Source organism: Protopterus annectens, chromosome 9.part0 (genome assembly GCF_019279795.1).
Source record: "Protopterus annectens isolate FY-2018-M chromosome 9.part0, PAN1.0, whole genome shotgun sequence".
Classification (NCBI taxonomy): domain Eukaryota; kingdom Metazoa; phylum Chordata; order Ceratodontiformes; family Protopteridae; genus Protopterus; species Protopterus annectens.
This window is the reverse complement of record NC_056743.1, coordinates 1,803,255,704-1,803,282,771: the sequence shown is the minus strand read 5'-3', so window position 1 is coordinate 1,803,282,771 and position 27,068 is coordinate 1,803,255,704. Positions and strand designations below refer to the sequence as shown.

Here is a 27,068-nt window from a genome sequence, read left to right as displayed (position 1 = left end):
TAAAATGGTACAGTAGCCATAAACAATTATGTAAAACTATTTTAGGGCAAGTATCTAAAAACAGTATTAAAATATTTACAAAATATTTATAAAAATGCAGAGCAAAAAAAAAAAAAATAAATAAATAAATAATGTTGCATTTGCAGAACTTGAACCCAGATCTCTAGTTCCTTTGCTGTAAGACTCAGATGCTACAGACTCAGAGCTACGAAATATGCTCAGTGGGCTGCAGCTATAGTTAGTTATTCACCTTATTTAAATTCCTACCCATGAATCACTTTGTCCTTTTTGCTCCTGCCTCAGACTGCCTTTGTCATGTATGTCACTCATAACAGCATAATCAATAACCCGTCTTTCTGCAAACAATACAAAGAAGCTACAGAGAACTGCTAATCACTAAGAACTAAAGGTCTGTTTGTTGACCTGTCACCAAAGTGCAAAGAACTCATATGTACAATACTTACGATTCAAACTCTGTTGTGAGTTCCTCGTTTAACAGTACAGTCACCTTGTCAGTTATTTTCCTTTCAGAGTTTCTCTTATTAATCCATAGTTCCAGGTTGAAAAACAAAGTCCACCACTAGTTTCAAAATATCTACAAAGACAGCAAAACAAATTCCCAAATGTACCTTCCAAAGCCAGAACGAGAAAGAAAGTATGTCTGTGTTCATGTGTACGACCGACTCTAAGCGCTGTCATTTCCTCACTGTCAGGAACAGAAAACGCATCCACAGATTTAGAATCTCTTGTTCACACACATACAGTGAAAGGTTTAAGCATCTATTTCCTCCACCCTCACACACCCCTTCAATACTGAAAACAAGAAAAAAAAAGGATGCTGAGAACATACAAAGTACATGTACAAGAAGACCTGCATTCTGACTCGTCATTCTTTCAGTATGACACCTGGTTTGACAAGTGTTGTGGGATTTTTTCGTGAAAGTGAACACATGGTTTGAGTAATCTGTAACAGATGAACGTATGAGCTGACTTTCTTGTCTGTCTCTGAAGTTCAGCCTGAGGTTTATCAGCTTTAAAAAGAAGGGTGCAGTATTACACTATGGAGCGCAGACGCTGGATTAAGTGGAGTTACATTCATTTTTATCAGTACTTGAAGCTTCCATTTACTGCTGTAATTCATTTTTATCACAGCAATCTCCCCACACAATTTTTGCTAACCAGGTTAAGTTAGCTACCAGGCACAAATGCCTTTTTTGTAGGTGTGAATCAGGAACTTAAGTCTTGCTTCAATTCACATGTTACATAAATGGAGACTTAGGGTATCAAACCCAGGACTCAGAATGAAATGTGCTAGCTCATAGCCTTAATCCTCTGCACTAAACTGATACATTTATATTTACAGGCAGCATGTTATTAACCTATTCTGATGGTTGACTACTTTGTTCAGGCAGAACAGAGTAAGGGAATACAAGGGATAAAGGCTGACAGCCCGCTGGAGGAGGAGGCACTTCAGTTAATTCTCTGTAAATATGAAATGAAAGAAACACAGCCTGCTGTCTAAGATGGCATCTTCAAACTTAAGCTCACCTCCTGCCATAAAGGGAGAGAGACAGTAGTCACAACTTAGCTTTGTTTCCTTTTTTCTACAATGGAGTAGGAAGGTGAAAAAGATGCACCTTACAGAATCTGGGGGTAACCCATCCAAACTCCTAGTCCCAGCCTCCTTCCTGCAAATGAACACTGAAAGTTGTTTTGTTTGTGTTTTTTTTTGGGGGGGGGGGGGGAGCTACTGAAATTTTTAGGACAGTAAGTGCAATCTTTGGATTTCTGGGACTGCAAGTCTGGATGCAGGGGGACGCATATTAAGTCAGATACTGTGGAAACTCAAACTTTCCCCCCTCCTCTGACCTCTGTCAGTCTTTGGCTTCGTATGCCCAAATAACAATGGTGTGCAGGCAGTTGCAGCTTCTTACACCATGTGCAGGAGAAGGGCTTTTTGCATTTCAGAATTTATTTATTTTTTTGAAATTGTAGTTTCAGTTTCAAAATGTTGTGATTTACAGTACTGCATCTCACACCTCCGACCGTGAGCCAATTACTTTGTCTATTTAAATGACAGTAGCAAGCCCTTGCTCACCTTTGGCTAAAAGTCTTTTTCTAAGGCACATACAACAGAAGGTACACAAAAAGAAAGAATAAAAATCTGATTAACAATAGTTGCTTGCAAGAATCTTAGGAAAACAATAGTACATGTGGATGAATACAGCAAAAAACTGCAAACACATCCTTGAGCAATAAAAAATCAAAAGTCCATTCAAGAATAACCAATGAAATCCAATAGATCTGCAAATCCAATTGGACTGCCTGGATAACTATATCAGAGAAAGAGTGGAATGGGTCAGAAATGATGTGGCCAGCTATTTTGTGGTTTAAGTGTCATGTTTACTTTCAGATGTTTATACTCCCACATGTATTACTGCTCATGCAGATACTACTATATACTTTTATCAAACTCAGAATGAAGCCCAAAGTGCAATGCCCACAGAAATGCAGCAGCTTTATGCTCAAAGCAGCATCCATATTCTTGGCACACGGAAAGATGTGACCACCACCAACAAAACAGGTTACAGTACCTCAGGGGGTAGTTATCTGACTGACGTGGAACACTCCATATTCAGAAATGCACTCTGTACATACGATCAAATGTAAATGCTGTCTGACTGTTTTGGTCCACTTCAAGGAACACACGCTGAACACACAAGCATTTATGCACATGTGTACCAACATCATATGTGAACATGCTGTCTCAGCTGTGCTACAACATGTTTCCACCTGGAAGGGGGCATGCTGGCACTAGTGTGCCTAAGCTACCACCCTATGAAATGGAAGCACTGTACCTGGGGATTAAAATATAGTGTATTCTATCACCATGCCAAAACCCACTGGCTCGAAACCTTTTCTTAATTAATGCTGGCAGAACAGCTTCAAAACCAGAAGTTGTCAGAGTAACATGTTCAGGGCACTTGATTTACACTAGTATTGTATCATTATGTCTACAAGCAGCAATACTTTGGCTGCTGACTTTTTTATGAAGAACAACTGTCATGCAGCATAGACAAAAGGAACAGGAGTTTTACTGACTGGAAGCAGGTCAGCCACCTCTTTGATGCACAGTGGTTAAACCCTGGTTGCAGCCCAGATGACCTGGTAGAAATGAATGGCCAATATTGGGAAGGATGCATTTGGTTAGCCACTACACATGTGCCCTCTTTTGGAAGGATCTGGAAGTGCACTCCATAAGCACAGGACTGACAAATGTGAAATTAGCGTTTCTCTAAATTTCAGTGGTGCATTGCACATCCGAGGAAACATGCACTGATTATGGGTAATGGCGTATTGTGCGCCACACCACATATGCTGACCAACAACTACAGGACTGCAGAAAAATTCTGCAGGTTGTCAACAATGATAATATATAGAGGCTACCCCAGATATTTTGCCTTGCTCACAGAATGTGGCATCACTTTTCCCGGGCCCAACGTTCCATGGGGGTGGCCCAACCTAGAAAACCAACTTAGCCTTGTGAGCCACAATGTGGGCAGGTCTATAGGACACAGCTGAAGATCAAGGTGCTACTAGCCTGAAAAAAGCTAGATTAAAAAATACATTCCATTTGGGACACATCTATAGAGTCCTTACAAATGGTTGTGATGGTCCACAATACACTGCTGAACTGAGAGAGCGCTAAAAAATAAATAAATGTTCTTAGGTACTTTAAGGAATGTAATTCTGAAATTCTGCAGATACCAGCTGACAACGGTGAAGTCAGACTAATGAAATGACTTGCTTTCAAGTCTAACACCTCTACAGTTTTTAGTTGCTTAAGTGCAATGAGTTCTGCTAGCTCTTGTATCAGTTTCTATCATGCATCAATCTCCTAATGAGGAAAACAGTGCCCTGTTGTTTGAAACTCATATTCTTGATGAAATGCAGCAGTGCTCCCTCCACCAGAGAATAACTGTCAAACAAATTCAAATTCTATCTTTCCTTCATGACAACCCAAATGCAGTTAATCATCTCTTAGGTTGCATTAATGTCACCCAAGCTAACCCTCACACAAAGACATGTAAATACACACACACATACACACACACACACACACACACACACACACACACACACACACACACACACACACACACACGCAGCACGCACGCACACGCTGCACACACACACACACACACACACACACACACACACAAACTCATGCAATTCTGGAGAGCTTTGTTTCAACAGCATTTGATTCTGCCCACCCTAATGAAATAAAGAACATGTGTGAGTACCTGTTATCAACAAGCTCTGCATTTTAGTCGCTGGAATTTGATGTGCCAGATTCCAATAACTTCAGTTGTTACTGGACGGTGATGCAGACGTTTGGTACTTTGCTCCTCTAAGAATAATTTATATTCCACTAATCTGCATACAATCTGTGGCATATCATTTCATTGATGAGTATGCTCCTTTCATCTTTCATTTTCTTTCACCTTGCATTTCTCTGTTTTTGAGCAGTGAGATTATCCTTAGGTATCCACGTTAAACCACAGACCGGTGCAGACTTCCCCTTAAGGTGCCTACCATGCATGTCTAGCTTTTGACTCGCACACTACCAGTGCAGTTCACATTTCCCCAAGCTACCATGACTGTAACTAACCAAGGCTGCTTCAAAAATAAATTTAGTGACCAACCTATATGCAGTGCTGCTACTTAGAGCCTGGTGGACAAAATCACAACCAGTCCTTTAGTTTGTTAGATGCCGAATTACATATGTTTATGAATGTGTGTGTGTGTGTGTGTGTGTGTGTGTGTGTGTGTGTGTGTGTGTGTGTGTGTGTGTGTGTGTGTGTGTGTGTGTGTGTGTGTGTGTGTGTGTGTGTGTCTAGGTGCAAGCACATGCATATGAACATATATGCATTTATGGATGCCACAACACCAACTCCTTTTCTCCTTTCTCACTACTGATTCAGTATGAAAAGGCCTTGCAGAATTTCTGTGTTATGCATAATTCCTGCTCTAGTAATATTTTTTTTCCAAGAATCACCTGCTCTTATTCTTAAGCAGAAATCACTGAGGTGATAATAACTGCTCTAGATCCTGCTTTTGTGTATTTTCCCACCCTTGAAGCAGCTTGTAGCAGAGCTTTTTCAGGCATTCTTCTATTTTGCAGCACAGCGCGTGCCACATATAATCGCTTTGCTCTGAATCAAGCTCACTTAATCCTCTCCTTCTCCTCCGTTCCCTGACGCAGGCAGATTATCAGCAATGGTTGTCCACTGCCTAATAGATAACAGTGCATCAATCACACTAAAGAGACAAAAAGCCTATTTATACTTGGAGTATTTTAAAAAGGAAACTTAAGTGTCTTGAGTTTGAATGATGTAGGTCACTGCGGGTGAAGGCCTCTACTCTGTCAGTAAGCAGACAATACCAGAACACTCCCTCCCTCAGTCAGGGAGGTCATTGGATTTCATATTACTGCACTTTGGTCTGTAATAAAGGACATTATGAACTTGGTATTCAATGGTAATCTTAAAGGAACACAAAATAGATCAGTACTTGCACTTCTAAGTGCAATAGAACCTGTTTTTGCCCCCTGTATTTCACATAATATAAAGCGCTTAAGGAAGGAATGGATTCTCTCCTTCCATTTCACTGTTGCTGATTCCAAATATGATGTTATGTTGTCCAGAATTAATCTGACAACTCATTAATCATTATGGAATGGCATACATTTTAGTGAGTCGAGTAAAATATCTGCATTTAAAGCAGCTGTTTCAACTGATGTCATTTCAAGGGTATATAAAAGTGTCTTTTGCAGTCAGAGCCACAAGTACAACATAGTCTGAGATGACAGCCGATGGGTAATATTTTAATTTAAAAGTCCAGTTAAACAACTTTGATGTTAGTAGAGCAACTGCATCAACTGCATCACGAGAATTTCATACTCTGAAACGAGAGCTCTCAGCATGATATTCTTAATGAATGAACGGGGGGGGGGGGGGGGGGGGCAGAGGAATACTTACAGAACAAATGTAAATGTTTTAGATCTACAGGTTAACATTATCTTCCTTTTCTCGTTTATTAGTTACATATTCAGTCAAAGCAGCCTACAACTCATTGGCTTTTGCATAATCTATTTGCACATACTGCAGATATTTACTAATTTCTCCTAAACTATGTACATTATCTGACCCCCTTTTCTTTCTACTACTGCTATCTCAATTCCAACTATATAACTAGATTAACAGCATTACTAAACTAATTCTTATTAATCTTAACCTCCTGAGTCACAGCTCATACTTAGAATTGTTATGGGATTGCTTATTCAGAATTTCTCCATATCACTGGTTATGTTATCTTTGCATTTTACATTCATGTTTTTTTCATTTCCTGTTTATTTAATTCACATATTTTTTTGCATGGTTCTTGCACATATTTACGCTATTCTCTGTCACCTGTAAAGTCTTTTGGTCTGGAACATGGTTGAAAAATCTTGTACAAGCCTACCCTGCTGGTTAACGAATAAATAAATAAATGATCCTACAATGTTAGAAACAAAGTTAAATACAGGATGCTACTGATGGAACCACGCATGTTGTAAACGCATCAATGACAAGTGTCTTTCCATTTCTGCTGTGCTATTTGTTAAAAGGTATCACATAACTGTGTGCAGCTTCCTGATAATGACATACTTCAGTGTTTTTATTTTTATTACTCTTTTATTGTAGTTGATTACGTTCCTCCACCACACTGCGCATCAGTGCAGAGCTCTCTATTACTGCTTCAAAAAGTATTTATTTTTTCTGGTTCAATTCGCATTTGTGGCATTTTCTGCAGCAAATGTGCATGTCCCCCTTGTATCAGTGTATATTTTCCTTTGGGTCATTGTTTTCCTCCATACAGCACACCAAAAACATGTCAGTAGGTGAACTGACAGTCCTGTAAATTTCCCATAGATTTGCGCATGCGTGCACGTCTGTGTACGGTTGTATGTTGTGTACATATGAGTGTCTGTGTACACCCTGTGATGGACTGGCACTTGTTGCTTGCTGGTCCAGGTTCCAGCTGCCCTGCAACCTTGAATAGGATGAAGTGGGCATCATTAATATTACCCTTGTTAACAGCTGGGCCCTAATTCCTATAGCCAATGGGTATATTGTATCACTGGACATCAAGTTTCAAATGAAGTACCAGTTACTCTATCTGTTGGTTAATGGACGGAAGGCAAGGGAAATGAATTAGCCGCCTACGTGATGCTGAAAAAGCATACTTTGTAACTTGTAAAGAAGTAAAACAATAATACCGAAGGCGGTACCATAAATTTACTTAGATTTGACATATGTGACTTAAACAGTGGACTTAATAAGCTACTTTATGTTTTTATGCTACTTTGTTAAGGATGACTACTGACTTGTATTTCTACTCCATGCTTTTTCAGCCATTCTGACTTTGTTAACAGCTGACCAGACTTCAACACCCTCTCACTAATTTTCTTTGAATTTGTATAAACACTGCTAATTTCAGGAGCGGGATCTTGAATAAATCCCCCTTTTAATTTTACCCAGTGTTGTTGTTTTACTGATACTTATTAACTTGAATGTAACTGTTATTACTGCAGCCCTTTAAAGGGTAATGGTTCTACTGGTCAAACTTGATCAACGGTGCTGGTTAAATGTTTACTCGCTGAATGCTATGCTCCTTAACATTTGTTTAGCAGTTTGAAAGATATAAAACTAATGTTGATTCAGATATTTTAATGACAGCTTTGATTATCTAAAGGAGCTCTGTGTATGCAGAGTTATATATTTTATAACTGTGTTATTGATTTTTTACATTTTTTTTTAAATGTTACACATATTAAGTGTTACACATTTCTGGTAACTCAGGTTCTTTCCATTCCAAGTTGTTAGGAACTGTGATGATATTATTGGTATATGCCAATTACTAATTCTGGAGAAAACTATCCTTATTTTTATTAAGTATACGGTTTTATCCCAAACTAAGGTTAAGCACCTGAGCTGCCTTGTTTACTTGCATTTTCTGGGCTGCCATCTTTTCTCACATTTTCTATTATTCTCTTTAACTATAACTTTATAAAACTAGCTCATTGTAAAACATGCAACTAAGGTAGCAAGGGTCAGTGAGTATATACGTTTCTGCATGTTACGCTTATATGCTCCTGGCTCCAGTTAAGGTAGCAAGGGTCAGTGAGTATATACGTTTCTGCATGTTACGCTTATATGCTCCTGGCTCCAGTTAAGGTAGCAAGGGTCAGTGAGTATATACGTTTCTGCATGTTACGCTTATATGCTCCTGGCTCCAGTTAAGGTAGCAAGGGTCAGTGAGTATATACGTTTCTGCATGTTACGCTTATATGCTCCTGGCTCCAGTTAAGGTAGCAAGGGTCAGTGAGTATATACGTTTCTGCATGTTACGCTTATATGCTCCTGGCTCCAGTTAAGGTAGCAAGGGTCAGTGAGTATATACGTTTCTGCATGTTACGCTTATATGCTCCTGGCTCCAGTTAAGGTAGCAAGGGTCAGTGAGTATATACGTTTCTGCATGTTACGCTTATATGCTCCTGGCTCCAGTTAAGGTAGCAAGGGTCAGTGAGTATATACGTTTCTGCATGTTACGCTTATATGCTCCTGGCTCCAGTTAAGGTAGCAAGGGTCAGTGAGTATATACGTTTCTGCATGTTACGCTTATATGCTCCTGGCTCCAGTTAAGGTAGCAAGGGTCAGTGAGTATATACGTTTCTGCATGTTACGCTTATATGCTCCTGGCTCCAGTTAAGGTAGCAAGGGTCAGTGAGTATATACGTTTCTGCATGTTACGCTTATATGCTCCTGGCTCCAGTTAAGGTAGCAAGGGTCAGTGAGTATATACGTTTCTGCATGTTACGCTTATATGCTCCTGGCTCCAGTTAAGGTAGCAAGGGTCAGTGAGTATATACGTTTCTGCATGTTACGCTTATATGCTCCTGGCTCCAGTTAAGGTAGCAAGGGTCAGTGAGTATATACGTTTCTGCATGTTACGCTTATATGCTCCTGGCTCCAGTTAAGGTAGCAAGGGTCAGTGAGTATATACGTTTCTGCATGTTACGCTTATATGCTCCTGGCTCCAGTTAAGGTAGCAAGGGTCAGTGAGTATATACGTTTCTGCATGTTACGCTTATATGCTCCTGGCTCCAGTTAAGGTAGCAAGGGTCAGTGAGTATATACGTTTCTGCATGTTACGCTTATATGCTCCTGGCTCCAGTTAAGGTAGCAAGGGTCAGTGAGTATATACGTTTCTGCATGTTACGCTTATATGCTCCTGGCTCCAGTTAAGGTAGCAAGGGTCAGTGAGTATATACGTTTCTGCATGTTACGCTTATATGCTCCTGGCTCCAGTTAAGGTAGCAAGGGTCAGTGAGTATATCGTTTCTGCATGTTACGCTTATATGCTCCTGGCTCCAGTTAAGGTAGCAAGGGTCAGTGAGTATATACGTTTCTGCATGTTACGCTTATATGCTCCTGGCTCCAGTTAAGGTAGCAAGGGTCAGTGAGTATATACGTTTCTGCATGTTACGCTTATATGCTCCTGGCTCCAGTTAAGGTAGCAAGGGTCAGTGAGTATATACGTTTCTGCATGTTACGCTTATATGCTCCTGGCTCCAGTTAAGGTAGCAAGGGTCAGTGAGTATATCGTTTCTGCATGTTACGCTTATATGCTCCTGGCTCCAGTTAAGGTAGCAAGGGTCAGTGAGTATATACGTTTCTGCATGTTACGCTTATATGCTCCTGGCTCCAGTTAAGGTAGCAAGGGTCAGTGAGTATATACGTTTCTGCATGTTACGCTTATATGCTCCTGGCTCCAGTTAAGGTAGCAAGGGTCAGTGAGTATATACGTTTCTGCATGTTACGCTTATATGCTCCTGGCTCCAGTTAAGGTAGCAAGGGTCAGTGAGTATATACGTTTCTGCATGTTACGCTTATATGCTCCTGGCTCCAGTTTACCACAGAAAGATTTTTTTTCCTAAGTTTATCTGGCATCCACATTTGTTCTTTTATTTCTGTTTACTACTCAACTCTGTTATATATGTTATTAAAATCATGCTACACAGTTTCAACATTGGTTTCAAGGTTGTCAATTTATTTTTCATTGTATTTTATTTTTACAGACATGCAAATATAGATTGTTATATGACACAAACTTATCATATTTTACAATAAGTGGAGATTGCTGTCATTGTTTATCATCTGATTTATGGGGTGCAGGAGGTGGATAATAAATGCTCTTTTGTGAAGTGCAGCAGAATTATTTTAAATTATTTTAGTCTTTTTGCCATTTTACTATCGTTAGGGTAGTTATTCTTTTAGATTTGTTACTGCTTAGTAGGATGGTGACAATGGGTTCTGGGCTGGAAATTTAGGCAGGGCATACTGTTGCTATTAAAACCTCCTAATCAATTTGATTTTCTGTATTTTATTTTAAATTATGGATGCACACTGTGGTCAAATGTAATAGTTGCTATCAGTATTCTGTTCTCCTGGCAAATAGGACGTTTTTTCCTTTTTTTCCTTTCCAGTAATGCTGACCCAGGTCTCCTGCTATGCTTGTCTTTCATTTTTAACCTCAGCTCACAACTGCTTTTCAAAAAATGTTAATTGTTCAGAAACTGCTAGAAGTTTAATTGGTTATGTTAAGGAAGTTTTTCTTCTTTTATTTCTAAAGAGCTTTTCTTTTCTATAACACTGACCTTTTTTATTCTTTTGGATTGTTATATTATTCTTTCAACTATCAGTTGATGTACATTTGCTGTTGCAGATGTTCTTAAATCATACTGCATAGACTGTTGAGGGTATCCACCCCAAAACAAAAACATTTTCACCTGCTTTGCAGTAATGTAGCACATCTTATTTTTTGCAAGAAACCCATGAGCTACAGTACAAAGGGGAGTCAGTTCATAAGAGTTAGCCCACTCCATTAATGAAGCTAGAAACCCTAGTCTTAAGATTTGGGTTGTGATAATATTTTTAAAAAATCAGCTACATTAGAAATGTTGTCTTCAGACTTCTGATCCTTGGGGGCACTACTGTTTAGTATCTGTCAAATATAATATCGTTAGTAATCCAATTTGATTATGAAATAAGTATGTATAGCCCCCGCATATGCCAACTTCATCTTTTGTGAAACTAATTCCATTTTTGCATCTTGATCACTGTTTCATTAGGGGGTGATGAGAAACTGGTGTTGAATCCCACCTCTTTGTTCACGACTCTGTTATATGTTATTAATTTCTCTCTCTCTCACCATATGACTTACACCATGCATATCTTTTGTCATCTTCTCATGAACTGTCTATATCTTGTCTATGTCTGTATTATGAAAGTGGTACCAGAACATTAAAGAGCACTCTAGAAGTAGGCGTAACTGCCTACAAAGAGGGACAAAACAACGTCTTGCCTTTATTGATAAGGTACATTCCTGTGCGTCCTAGTATTTATTCACTGAAAATCCAACCCCAAGGCTGACCCCTAGGGTAACCCACTGATAACCATCACTCTTTCTATATGGACTCCATTTATGCTGACTCTCTGTGACCCACTATCTAGCTAATGTTTTACATGCTCTAGCAATTGAGGACCCACTTTATGCCTTCCTAATTTGTTTGCTTCTATGAGAGACCTTGTCAAATGCTTTGTGGAAGATGAAGTAGGCAAACTACACAAGGTAGCTAGCAAGCTAGCATTGCTACCTTTTCAAATGACCAAAGTAGGACATTTTTTGTTGAAACATGAGATTTTGCAGGACAAAACATATCCATGGTCAGTGCAAAGGACAGAACTTCACATGTTTGCCAAAATAAAGGATTATTATAGCACTAGAGTTGCTTATGCTATTTCATATACTACTTTGCTGTTTCAGATACCAAATAACTGTTTTATGTAACTATTAAAGAAAGTTGGGAAATATTTTTTGTCCCAAAATCTCAGGACATTTGTCATTTTTTAGTTGTTTTTTTTTTGCAGGACAAGCAAATATCTTGGAACAAACCACATGAGGAAGAATGCCATAACTATTAAAAGATTATCAAATATGTATCAACTCTTTTGCCAGTTAATACACTGTGATGCCAATTTATTTTCAAACACAAACCATGTGTTACTAAAACTAACAAAAACATGCAAAAAAGTCACAGAACCTCTGATATCCCATAAAACCTATGCTACTGCAAGCAGTTGACAAAATGTGGAAGATTTGTTTGCGTGATTCCTTCCTAAATACGGGGTACTCATGTTTAAGGTACCATACATTGTAAATATACCTAAAAGGTTTGCACTCAACATATCATACTGTCATCTTATGCTTTAAAGTTATTCAAATTTATTAAGGAACATGGAAAATGCATTTGTTTTGATTTTTTTAGCAAGATTCATAGAGATAGTACAGACTATGCAAGGATAGTACTCCAGGAAATGTACAGAAATACCCCAATGATGATTCATAAGAAGTTACACACCAGGCTGGATCCAATCTAGCAAAGGGTTTGCTTGTGTGATATGCTGAAGATATGCAAATGAGGCTGAACTTAAGACGGGCATTAACACAATTCAGACTCAATGCTATGGATCAGCAAAGTTGTCACTTAACATGTGACTGCAACATAATCAAAGTCGTCATCTACTTAGTGGCCATTCTGTTCCCGTGTCAGGACACAGAAAGGTGTGGCAATTTTGCCAGAGTTACTATAGAGCTACCCAAATACAAGGTGATCCCCAAAACAATACATAACACCCCTCAAAGACATCCCTGTAAAAACAGATCTAGCAGAAACAGTTTTATATAGTTTGCAGCCATAGAAACATACACTTACGCAGATACACAGATATGCACACACACACACACACACATACACACACACACACACACACACACACACACACACACACACACACACACACACACTATGCATTTGACCCCTGGCCAATTATAAAACTGCTAGTTCTTTAATTGCTGGCAGTATTAAATCTCTTTTTCTATGTCTACTTGCCCCTTGTTGTAAATATTCGCTCACTTGCAACACCTCAGCCACTGTATGCAAGGGCGGGAGCGGGACAGGGGATGGGCTATCAGATGGGCTATCATACAGGTAATCATGAGGAGTTGGGTTATGTGTTAGTCACTGCAGCAGCCACATACCCATAAAACTCTCACAATATCACCCCAATAGTCGGCATGTGCTCCTGTGCATGAGCTGAAATACAGCTACTATACTCACAGCTTGGTGGATGCAGGTGTTTCAGTTCAACATGATGCATGCTGAAACACCTGCCTCCACTACGTGGTAGTCAGGCTGCCCCCCATGAATAAACATGGGTAAACTACCACTGACAACTTAGTCCCACCCTCCCTCATTGGTTCTTCCAGCACCCAGCTTGTTAAAAAATGCCTGAGCCACATTCAGTCATGGAGTTGGTGCTGAATCACTGAAATCTGATCTGCATGCCTCTGTGAATGGGTCTGGGAAATCCTAGCCTAAATGTAAACACTACAGTAAGTTCGTCCAATTTCATATTTGTGATACTATACCCAACAAGAACCTGCGATGTTAACTGGTGTCAGTGAATACAAATAAAGCAAGTTAGCCAATGGAATCTATTCCCTTAAGATTATTTTAGAGTGCCTGCAATGTAGTTAGTGATCTTGGGGAGTGGGGACAATCAGCCAGACTTTTATCCTGATATTTCTTCTTTATAGTATCCTATTTTTGATTAATGCTTCAGTGAGACACGAAAACTAAAAGCATACTGGACAGTTACTGACATATTGGTTTTGTCGACACCACAGTGCTCTCCCAATAAATCCTGCCTGCTGTACCTGACATCACAGGGAATTCAATCTAATTGGCACACAGCATCATGGTCTGTGCCTCCACGATGTAGGGAACAGAAATGTGATGAAATGACATGAAAGGACCAAGGAACACATGTCGCTGCACAGAATGTAGACAATAACAGCACTGTGCATGTTGCAAGACTGGCACAGAGTAAAGTTACTCATTTTTCAGTCAGCATCATAAGTTTATCAAGGTGAGATGTACTGCTGTGCCATATGTACAAGGCTTCATTCGGAGAGTCTTCTATATACCTTGCTGGGAATGTAATAAGGTATACACAGGCTGGGTCTTTGAGGTTCCAGAATCTTCTCCTTCTCACTAAGATGCAGTGTCAATGGCCCAGGTTCAACAAACATGGAATGGTGATTGGCCAGCTTTTTGTTCTCAGAATGAGGCTGGTTTGAGGGTAAAAATCGAGTTTTGTGCTGCTTGTTTGGTTTCCTAGTAGAAGAGAGGAACTTCTGCAGTAGACAGACATTTCAAATGGTATGAGAGAGAACACCAAAAGAGTTCCACAGTAGGTCATAATTAGCATTTCATACACATGTCAGTGAATGCCACATGCAAGGTAGGAGTAGGGTAGGGTAGTGGGCAAGGCTGTAGCTATGAGTACTCTGTATACTCAAATAAGTACATTTTTTCTGAACACCTCTTGGAAAACTCAATACTCAAAAAGCACAAAATGTTTTGAACTGTGTAAACAAATATTTACAGTACAGAGATATAGAAAGAATGCTTGTGTGAAAGGAATACACCTCTAAAATACCAAAACACAAAAAATAAATAATAAATAAAAAAACAAAGGATACACCACACTGGTAACCGAGTTGAAACACTGCTTTAATACCTCAATGGTAGACTAAGCGCTTTCACCTGTCACTCAGGCTTCATACTCTGATGACTGCTTGCAATACTACAATTCAGCCCATTTTAATCGCATGGTGTTTGGGCCTAAATGTGATGACAGCAGCAAAGCCATAATACTGCATGAAAAGATGCCTTTAACCAAAAAACAGTCCAGGGAAGCTGAGTATTGTGATATACCATTCACTTGTTAGCATTTTTGATTTGTCCTACAGTACCATAAAATTGTACATGTGACTGCAAAATCAAGCAACAACAGCTATAATTGTACAGAAAAGCAGCTAGTCATGCACTAGCTCATCCTGCAAGTCCAAATTATCAGTTTTAATTATTCTTAGATAAGCAAATGAGGTTTAAGTAAATTGCACATACTGCATATAAAATCAGAGAAATTCATGTTGTGGTTTGGACTGAAAAAAGGTAGCAGAGGTATGACTTTCTTACCAATACCGCTGTCTGATTCTTCTTTTGGTATTTACCGCCTGTTTGTCATTCAAGGTCCTAGTTTCCTGGTTGCTTGAAAATAAACTAATAATTAGTAAAAACAGACCTAAACACATGATTTTTGTAACTATTAGTCTACTCTCCAACAAAATCCTTACCCACTACAAACATAAAAGCTACAGATACCAATAATGTGTTACCACAGAACAGAATCCTGGATCTGAAGACCATGCTAATTCCATAATAAACAAGTCACGTTGTGCAGAATAAACAGACATTTAGCACTGACTACCATGCTTTCTCTAACCAATACTCTGCTCATACTCAAAATACTATACAGAATCCCTGCCACAGGAAATCTCAAATTATCTGCCTACCGACTTCTTTCTCAGTCGCACTACTACAAAGTACTCAGTAAATTTAATTGGATGTCTTTCAAAAACAAAATGTAATTCATATACCTTTCACTTTTCCAAAAAATGCTGTAAAATGACCCCTGCTTAAGACCTACCTCCTTTCCCCCTGGTATATTATTAAAAGGTTTCCAAGATCCTCCCATAAGTATCTCCTCCATAAAAACAAGTCCTCTAACAAAAGACCTACTGCAGCACCTAACGTCATCTAAGCTAAAATCAACTCCCAATCCATTTTTCTTCAAAAAATATATAAATCCCACCTTAGGTTTGTAACAAACTGCACTTCTTGCACACTTACCTACTGCATTATAAACAACAAAGTCAGCTCCCAACAAATCCTGTACACAAAACTGTCCTTCTGATACAACTTACCTCTTCACTAAGGTTCTCTGATCCTAACTCATTTATTATGCATTCAAAACATGGATGTGAACATTCATGTCGTGAGCCATGCTTTGCTCCACTCTTGAGGTGTACGTCTTAACATCTATTTCTGAAACACATAACAGGTTGGTTATCACTGGACAGGTGTTCATAATCCTACATCTGCAGCTATAATCCCCTCTACCCACTTCTATACCATATCTCAGCTGGCTAAATAACTTCTACCATTCTCAGTTATTCCATACTTAAGCATACACCTCATCTGAGACCACTCCTTATTCAATAACAAGCACTAGACAGAAACACATTGTGGAACATTACATAGATACTGTATGTGCAAACAAAATATTACTTTTCTTTATGTTAACTACTCATTCGTACAAATGTCTACTAAAATGTGTTTTTTTCTTTCTCTCAAATTACATATAAGCATTTATTTTTCTCTGTTAAATATCAATTCATACAAGAATCAGTCATGTTAATATGCTTTTCTTTAACTGCATGTTTCTCCACTGTTATAGTCATCTTCATATTGGTATAAAAATGCTGTTCTATTGTTTTTTTTTTTAATTGTACCACAGAAACCATTTCTATGTACAGATGAAAGTCTTGTTCTAATATAGAAATGTAAAAATCACTTGTTGTATCACATGGAGGTTTTCTCTCCGGGCTTCTACTGAAAAGGGGTGTTTGCCCAGTGCCTTCCTGGTAAGCAAATGCAGTTAATATAGTCATACATACCCACACACATATATAACATTAGTTATATACAATAGCTATATAGATAGGTATATAAATATAGATATATACATTTGATATAGATATGTATGTATGTATTTACTTATACATGATTTTAATTGTAAAGACATTGTTATAATTTTTTTTTCAGTAAACTCCCATGTCTCCTCTGAAAAAATGTGCTCCATAATATAAATAAAGAAAACGCATAAACAATGCAGTTATGTGCAGTTTACTTTCAAGATATGTGAGATGACTGAGAGTATTTGGGTATTTTTCAATTGTTTTCTTTAAATCATAAATAAAACTTGTAATTGTCTGGGAAGGAACTGGAATATTTTTTGTGACTGGACAGAGTTTGTAGAAATGGTTATTGGCACTAAAAAGGCAGGTAAATTAATAATGTACACTGGTTTTTCCTGGATTCCAGAAGGGCAGTGCAATTCTTTCCTTAGCAGACTAACTTAACTGGCTTTTCTCTTCTTTATAAACTTTGGAAATCAAACACCTTCAGCAAAAGACTTAGTATAACAATGTCTCACTACAATCTAAGGTCTTTTCCACTCAGCATACCCTCACAACTTCCCTCTTTTTTTACCATAGGAAGGTCTTTCGGCCACAGCACAGGGTACAGAATTGTATCTAGTCTTCATAAAGCTCTAAAAATGATCTGTTTTAACTAGCCGAAAGTAAATGGTGCTGAAATGACTACCCATTAAGGTGACATCTATCTTTCTTTTTTTTCTCATATTTATCTCAGTTTATTCATTCACAACACACAGTAATAATTTCACCTACTTTTTTATTTCCTTCTTTTGTCCTTACTTAGATATACCGGATTTCTGTTTATATACTATTTCAAGTATAATCAGACAGATAACTGCTACTTTTTCTTTTAATTATTTTCTGTTTCTAATTTAGAATACTGCATTTTCCATTACATGTACGTTAGTCAGCCAGATGATTATTTACTGTATTTCTTCAGCTTAACATGTTCTGCGTTTGATATTTCCCTTATATGATGTGTTGAACAAACCTATTATGAAACCCAGAATGGGAAGTTCCAAGGAACCATATCAAAGACAAGTGCCCAAATTACCAAAAGGGCTAAAACTCCCAACTGTAATTGTTTTTTGTAAAGCCTTCACCCTCCCCCATGTGAAAAGCAGCTACCCACACCTTTGAAAAATATGTAGACCAAATCCATAGTTACACAAACATAAAGAAGGGAGAAGAAAACCTATAAAACAAAGGAATCCCTGCCAATGCACCCTTATAAATCAGAATGAAAACAGTCATTGGCATCCTTTTCTTCTGTATTTTGTGATTTGGGCATTGACACTGGGATAATTTAGTCGTGAACACATATTTATATATAGATTTGGCCTTCCTTCTGCATTTTTACTTAGTTGCTGCATGTATTGTTATAACATTTTGTATAAAATTTCATCTGTATATCATTTTATATTTTTTATTCCCAAAACAGGGTCTGAATTAAAATTAAAATAAACAATCTGAAATTAAAATAAATGAATGCCTCAGTAAGTAAACAAACCAACAAAAACAAATGACTAGCAACTGTAATATACACTGTACCTTTAAACAGTTGAGTCATTGCAGAGGAAAACTGTATGAAGGTGAAGTACATGAAGCATTATTGGTCTGACACTGCCTTGTTACTGTTACTTCTGGGTGGCTGTACTTCTTTGAGGCAGGTCCACTGTATTGTCATGCAGAGACACAATCATGGACCATGTGATAATGTCTCCAAATGGTTTAGTTGGAAAGCTATGCAGCCCCATTAAAGCTTGAGAACTGGGCACCATCAACTTAGGTGCATCACAGTGCAATGGATTGTTTTAAGTATGTCTTGTTCAGTGAAACCTTTTGGATATACAACTCATGTGCTTCCATGTGGCTGCTCCACTCTAAATGAGTATGCCCCCCCGCATCCAGAACTTGTGCCTGTATTTCTCTGTCCTCTACTGGAGAGACTGACTGCCAGGCAGTGCAGAAACTACAGCATGAATAGCAAAACAAAGAGGAATTGCAGATACTGCCTTACTCATAGCCCCCCTAATAAACATATATATATATATATATATATATATATATATATATATATATATATATATATATATATATATATACATATACATATATGGGTCTACTTCAGATTGCCGACATTTCAAAATGCTGACAACCATATGGCTGACACAATATGGCCAACAGTTTGAAATGCTGACAACCTGAAATAGTAGTGCAAACTACTAAAAACAGTGTTGAGCAGGGGGAAAAGCCCCCCCCTGCGGCCCCCACACTCCCGCTACTTAAACATTCTCACTCCGAGATCGCACTACAGTGCAGGAAAGGGGAATCTCCCAGTCATAGCCGGCCTTAGGCATAGGCCAACTAGGTGGCCGCCTAAGGCGCTGATTTAGTAGGGGCACTTTTCCAGTATTTATTTGGTGTAGGTAGACCAGGATGGGGGCACTGGGTGGTGTGGTGGGAGGTGCCATAGTGCCCTTTTGCCAAGGGCACCAGTTGACCCAAGGCCGCTCCTGCTCCCAGTTCCACACTGTAGCCGGATCTCCACTATCATTTGTCAGCCTTTCAAATGTTCGGTCATATAGTGTTGGCCATATGGGTGTCGAACATTTGAAATTTCGATCAAATGAAGGGCTTTCACACACACACACACACACACACACACACACACACACATATATAGAATGGCGTGCAACAACAGTGATCCCACTCCACAAAGGTGGAGCCTCTACGGACCCTGGAAACTATTGCCCCATAAGCCTGACTAGCTTAGTCTGCAAGGCTATGGAGAGGATCATCATGGAGCTCATAAACAAAGACATTGGAGACCTACAGACACTAGATCCTACCCAGTTCGCCTTTGTCAAGGGCAGATCCTGCCTTTTGAACCTGGTTGACTTCTTCGAAACAGTCACCAAAGCCATAGATGAAGGGAAGGTAGTCCACACAGCCTATCTGGACCTTGCAAAGGCATTTGACACAATACCCCACTCGGGCATCATAGATAAGCTGTCCAGCTTAAATATAAACCCCTTTGTCACAAGATGGGTCGCAAACTGTCTCAAAGACAGAACCCACAGAGTGAGAGTTGCTGGAGCCATGTCAGACTCGAAACTGGTCACAAGTGGCATCCCACAGGGTTCTGTCCTGGGACCACTCTTGTTCGGTATATACTTTTCCGAGGTACAGGCAAACGTGGGAGGACTATGGCTCACCAAGTTTGCAGACGACTGCAAAGTGGGCGCCATAATCGACTCTCCAGCTGACACAAACATCCTTCAAAAAGGTCTCACAGAGACAGATAACTGGTGCCAGTGCCACGGTTTAAAGCTAAATGACAAAAAATGTATAGTCATACCCTTTGGCAAAAACAATGTGCCCACAAATTACCACACAGGCGGAAACCCATTAAGTACAGAGAAAGTTATTAGGGACCTGGGGACCCAAGTTGATAGCAATCTCTCCTTTCAAAACCACATTGCCAAAGTGGTTAGAAAGACCTTCTACATAGCCCACCTCATCACGAAGGGTTTCACATCTAGATCAAGAGAGGTAATCATGCCCTTTTATTCATCCCTCATCAGGCCCATCATAGAATACAATGCCCCTTTTGGGATGTACCTTACCTGACACCTGCACCAATTAGAAAGACCCCAAAAGTATCTCACCAAGAGGATCAAGGGTCTCAAACAGATGCCATATGCTGCTCGGTTAAAAAAACTCCAGCTCTACTCAGTTGCATACCGCCTACTTCGAGGCGATCTATGCCTGACATACAAAGCTATGTTAAATCCAGAATTAATGGACATGCTCCACCTCAGTAAATCTACATCCCTTAGAGCCACACGCTCGAGGGACTTGAACCTCAGCACAGAAATAAATAGAACTTGCTGGAGGGACAGGTTCATAACCCAGAGGCTCCCTTCACTCTGGAATAGAATTCCAGTTCATGTGAGGCAGAGCACCTCACTGAATCTCTTCAAGAAGAATCTCGATAGGTGGATGGGGGATCGTAGGTTTGTCCCAGGTATTACTCCCGTGTCACTATTAGACAGAGGCACAGTAAACTAAACCTTAAAAAGGGCACAGTATACTCAAATCAAGGGGTGGCGTAAGCCATACAGAATCGGGCTAGGCTTATAAAATATTTGGGATTAGTGCTGCAGATAACTTATGCTCTCTCTATGTCCCAGTAGGCTAGCTTGACAGCTTTTATTTTTTTAAAGAACAAAATGTGGTCTGATAGTTCGGGTTGTGAAAGCTAGGGGAATTTCTCATAAGAAATGCATTCCTAACTTCTTATTTTGCAAATCCGGAGGGGGTGATATGAGAAAAGAAAGCTGACATTTCTAAGCTCTAGCAAAGGGACAACCAAGCTGCTGCAGAGTAACAGCTGAGCCACCCCCCCCCCCCCCCAACTTCTGTTGTGGTCATTAAGGCACAAAAATCACCAACTGAGGATACTGACTGAATACAGCTTACAGCATCTGTTAATCCCCTCAGCATGAGTCACTGGGCAAATGTGAATTAGCTTTGCTCATGCAGCTGTTAACAAAACTGTTTCTTATTTTTACATTTATGGCTGAGGGTACATCTTTTAATCATTAACAGCGCCTTCAGGTGAAATAATCGAATTCAGTGAGTCATTGCTGACATTTCGTGACTCTACAAAATGATGCGTGCAGACATACAGTCCTCCCATGACCACCTACGAGAACTGTATGTAACACATGGATCCTTTATCTCTTCATATAGCACCGGGTCAGAGCATTTTTTTCTTGCAAATTTTGTTCTTTAACTGTTATTGTAAAGAAACAGTGTGTGAAGAAGGTATAAGGGTCCTGGATATGAAGCCTTCTCTTATCAGTTTGTGTTTCCTTGATGCCTTATACATCTAATCACTTACTAAGCTGGTGTCTTACTGACTGGTCCAGTCATGCAAAGAACAAGCATAAGGGAAACACAAGTTCCGGAATGGCCTCAGGACATTGGTCAGCCTACTGATGAGAACAGGTATTCTCAGGAACAGAGCAGAAGCTGGACTTGTCACATGATGGAGTCATACTAGAAAGATGGAGGTTTAGTAATAGTAGCATATACTCATGTGCGCACACTCATGTGTGTGCACACATGCACACGTACATACACACACACAAATGTACGCAAGCACACACAGACACACACACTCCAAGCTCAATTTATATAAAGGAGAACAAAGGAGGAACTTCTTTTTAATGTAATTTCTCCTAACAATAAATGTCAGGTTTGTCATCCTCCACTCCACTCCACTCCACTGCTGAGATAGTTGGAGATTCTGACAAATGTCTTCATAGGAATGGAGGATCCAGAAATTAAGGAGAAAGGAAGGAAGGATGGGCTATATAAAGTCATAGTACAAACGTGGAATTACACACACACACACACACACACACACACACACACACACACACACACACACACACACACACACACACACACACACACATGCAAACAGACATGCATGCATGCATGTATGCACAAACATTACATGCAGCACACACACATACACACACATGCACAGATGTGCACACACACGTACACACACAAACACACACATGCACGGATGTGCACACACAGACACATGCGCATGCATGTACATACACAACGGGCATATGCACAAACACATACACATTCACGCACCACACACATAAACAAACAAAAAATAACTGCAATGCACTGTACTCTAGTTCCTCACTCTACTGTGGAATCATAATTGTGAATGTCAGACTCAATTATATAATCATACTGACTGGAAAGAATTCTAGTCCTTAATCTAACTTCCATTTTTAAATGGGACATATTTTATCTATATGAGGCCAGAAACCAATAATATACAAGATCTGCTGTTCCACAGTATTCACATTTATTTCAGAGCAGTTCCCCAACACATATAATCTTTTTAAGGAAACATCATACTGATATGAATGCTGTCTGTAGAGACTTATAAAGTGAACACAAGAAAATCTGTTTAGAATTTTTTTTCTTGGTTATGGATTAGAGATGTTGTAAACTGTACTCTGTGTCACAAAAAAATTCAAACTATGTACTTATTGTAATCTCTACATTTTTGGATAACCTTTGGTACTTGGTCTTAACACTTGGGTATTATGGACTTTTGTTTTAAGAAATCTCATACACAGAAAGAATAAGAACAGTGTTTGTGTGCGTGCGCGTGTGTGTGTCTGTGTGTTTGTGTTTTTGTGTGTCTGTGTCTATGTACATGTGTGCGGTGAGGCAACTGAAACTGAAAAGTTTGAACAGAAGATCAACAGCAGAAATAAATGCATTCTGGAATCTTTTTTTTCAGTGATGTAAATCTGATTGTAACTATTTCTCAAGAAGATTAGAAATAACAAATAATACTCACTTATGTTCCCTGGCACTTCATGCTTCTGTAAGTAGAAAGCTTAAAGTGAGGAATTAAGTGCTCACCAGCCAGAAAGAATACCCATGGTGCATTGCTTGGAAGGATCCAGTGCACAGCACATATGCCAACAGTCAGTACCAAGGCCTAGTGGTGTAGTGGACATGCTGAAACTGGGCACACTGCAAATATTACCTAGACAGGCTGTTAGAAGGGAATCTAAACTCTTACGGGCCACGTAAGAATACAGACATACGGCTCAAGGTCTACACATTTCTCTGAACTTTGACAGGGTAGATGAACAGTATGGAGATCATTATATGCTAATGAAGCTTCTGATGGTTGAAAATTAGGATGAGAGGAAGAATATGAAAACAGAAACCAGTCAGTATGCTGTAGTCTAACTCAATGTAACAGAAAGTACTAGGCTTCAGATTTCTGCAGCACAAGCAAAGCCATCTTAGTGGGAAAAAACAAACCGTGAACTTTCAGGCTCCCTGGAATGGACAGATGCAATTGATAAAGTTTCTGCTGAGGATCATTTGATGAGCACTGTGTTTTATTATGGAGGTTCACCTAGTCATTTAGAACTCAGGGAAATAATGAATGGCTCCATGCTACCTCTGTCACTTCCATGTTCTTTGTTCATTACTAGGCATGTAGTCCAAAAAACCATTGAGGAACCTAGTTCAAATTCCCAAGCACTGTCTGGTTAAGTGACTTGCACAAATTAAGGTACAAGTGTTCAAGCCCTGTACTCCTGGTACAGGAAGAGCTCATAAACAAGTGAGGGTTTTAACTGCCAGGCATATACTTAACATTTTTTACATGGATGGGAACCAATCCCAGGACAATGCACATTTAACCACTAATCCAAGCCAACACATAAAAAGTATACAATCCTGAGGGGACTTGAACCTACAATCCTCCTCACTTGCAGGCTGAGATACTGAAAAAGCTTTTCTTCCACTGTTTCTGAATAAGAACATATTATATTGTATTACATCTGTTTCTAAAAAGCCAGTACAAAAATGAGAAGATATATTTTCTGGCTGTACTTTAAACTTTAATGGATGTACTTTAAACTTTAATGGATGTTTAAATTTTACTGACGTCCCCTCTTCCCAAAACCTGCTTGGAGCAAGCATGTAAGTTTAACTCCAACTACCTCTAGTGAGAAAAGCCTTAACTTCCACATACTTTCCTCACCTTTCCTCTGGACTTTATCCAACAGCGAGTTGTCCCTCTCCTTGTATGGCCTCCAGAACTACATACATTATTTACTAAACCTGTGAGCTGAGTAGGCCCCAGTAAACAGTATGCATTACTTCTCTGCTTCTGGATTCTCTCCCTCTCCAAATACATACCAGCTTTATGTTTACTGCTGTCATTGCCTTCTTACTGTGCCTGGTATCTGAGGCTAGGTGTATCCAACACCCCAATCTTTTTTCTGCTCTGCTTTCACCAGTTCTGTTGCCCCCCCTGCTGGCACTTCACTCCCCAGACTGTTGCAGCTGAAATGCAGGAGTTTGCAATCCTCCACACAGAATCTCAATTGCCGTCTCTCTGTCCATTTGGTCAGTACAAATCTCTCTGTCACCTCTGCACTAAGTAACTTGGACTCAGGACTTTACTCTGTGATACCCCAGAACACTGGACTTTACTCTGTGATACCCCAGAACACTGGACTCATTACTTTACTCTGTGATACCCCAGAACACTGGACTCAGGACTTTACTCTGTGATACCCCAGAGCACTGGACTCAGGACTTTACTGTGCAATATTCCAGAACACTGGACTCAGGACTTTACTCTGTGATACCCCAGAACACTGGACTCAGGACTTTACTCTGTGATACCCCAGAACACTGGACTCAGGACTTTACTCTGTGATACCCCAGAACACTGGACTCAGGACTTTACTCTGTGATACCCCAGAACACTGGACTTAGGACTTTACTCTGTGATACCCCAGAACACTGGACTCAGGACTTTACTCTGTGATACCCCACTAGATGTCTTTGTTATTCTTGATGTCCTCCTTCTTAGTACCACCCTTATGTCCCGCCTTCAGCCACAGAGCCATCCATTTCTTTACTCTCTACCTTAACCCCCCCCCCCACTTCTTCCTGAAGTCACCTGTGCAGGAGTGGTTCAAAGACCTTGCTGAAGTGCTGGTAGTACTCTCCTGTTGGGTAGTCATACAAGCCACACATACACCTGGGTGAGATCTGACTGACAGCTCCTTCTACCCATAGACCTGAACTGGTTATGCTCACCCCTGTGTGAGATCTGACTGACAGCTCCTTCTACCCACAGACCTGAACTGGTTATGCTCGCCCCTGGGTGAGATCTGACTGACAGCTCCTTCTACCCATAGACCTGAACTGGTTATGATCACAGATGCTGTTGTCTTCTAGGAAGCAAATGGACTTTCCTTTCTTTTCCTCTTCCATCCCAGACCCTGCCCTGTTGCCCCTATCTGCGTTACTCCAGTACCTTCACTGTCTGCGTTACTCCAGTACCATCACTGTCTCCATCCATTAACAGGCTACAAGGCACACAGTTCCCCATCTTTTTTTCCCATTATGAGGGCAGCACACCTGCTGCATTACCCTCAGACACTTCTGCACAGCCAGTGATTTTCTGAAGCTCTCCATCAGGAGATCCATCAGCACAGCACTCAGATTCCTGAGGTCCCTGGGAGTTACTCCCTAATAGCTCATCCTCCCTAATGGCAGCCTCTCTTCACTTTCTCTGTATTGGGTGTCCATCTGCTGCTCTACCCTCCCTCCCCCCCAACATGACACCCTCCTGTTGCTTTTCCTCACAACGTCTGTGGTGAAGTACTTACATATTCATTACATTTGTTTTGTTTTTTTCTGACTCATTCATGATTATCCTTCTGTCTTTGCTTTGTCTTTTTAAGTCTGCCCCTTCCTTCCATGTCTGTACATGAATTGCACTCACAGGTTCATAGATTTACAGGTAAGTACTATGCTAGCTGCCCTGGTGGGTCATTTTAATCCTACTCAGTTTCTGCTTTGGTGCTCATTTGGTGTTAGACTGGTCTTACCCATCCCATGGTCAATAATTATATATCACCCCTAATTGGAATTACTGGAATCATACCATAATTTGAGGGGACCCATGCAAGGGATAAAGCATTTATGAGCCGCCTCTGTCTATTAGTAGTCCATTACTAGTACAGGCAGCAGCCATGAGGTAAATTTTCTGTTTCCTCATCCACAGATCCAAGTTGTGCTTGAATATGGACAGAGAAGAACTTTGTTGTACATGCATGGAGAGTCAGTTCCAGAGTAGTGGAATCTTCTGCAACATATAGCTGTCCCTCCAAACCATTCTGTTGATGTTGAAGAAGAGGTTTAGATTCCTAGAATGAGTGCTTCTGATGTTTTTTGACTTGCTAATGTGCAGTAAAACCATCAGTTTTAGGTTAGAGGATGACTTGTATCTAGACACAGTTCACCTCTTAGCAGTCTGTAAGACATTGAGTATAGTGACAGGGCTTTGAGTTGGACCATGTAGGACGTATTGTTTATGACTTGTATCTTTTTTACTATTTTTACTTTTTAGGCCTTGTGTCCTTTTAGTAAAGTATCTGTGTGAGTGTTCCATTTGTTGAATGTGTCTGGACAGATGCAGGCCAAAGGATGTTCAATGACTAGCCTACATCTAGAAATAATCCCTTTGTTTACATGCTGTGCAATAAAGAAGGGCTTTCTTACAACAATAGACATGTTTTGGTCAAAAGTTAGGTCACTGTCCACATATGTTCCCAAATCCCGAATACCTTGGATTACATTACATTACAGTACTACTTGGGACTACATCAAACACAGAAGGA

At 39.8% G+C, this 27,068-nt stretch overlaps 1 protein-coding gene across 3 annotated transcripts in view; it reads right to left on the bottom strand.

Moving 5' to 3' along the window:
* Positions 1-27,068, bottom strand: part of LOC122812274 (sphingosine 1-phosphate receptor 2-like) — a 586,862-nt gene that overhangs the window by 201,987 nt on the left and 357,807 nt on the right. Inside the window, exon 1 of one of the 3 annotated variants that reach the window (XM_044084672.1) lies at positions 465-780. The exons of the other annotated variants lie outside the window; for them this stretch is intronic. The gene's annotated coding sequence lies outside the window, so the exon portion shown is untranslated. Of the gene's footprint in view, positions 1-464; positions 781-27,068 lie in introns of those variants that run through there. 3 annotated transcript variants of the gene reach the window in all.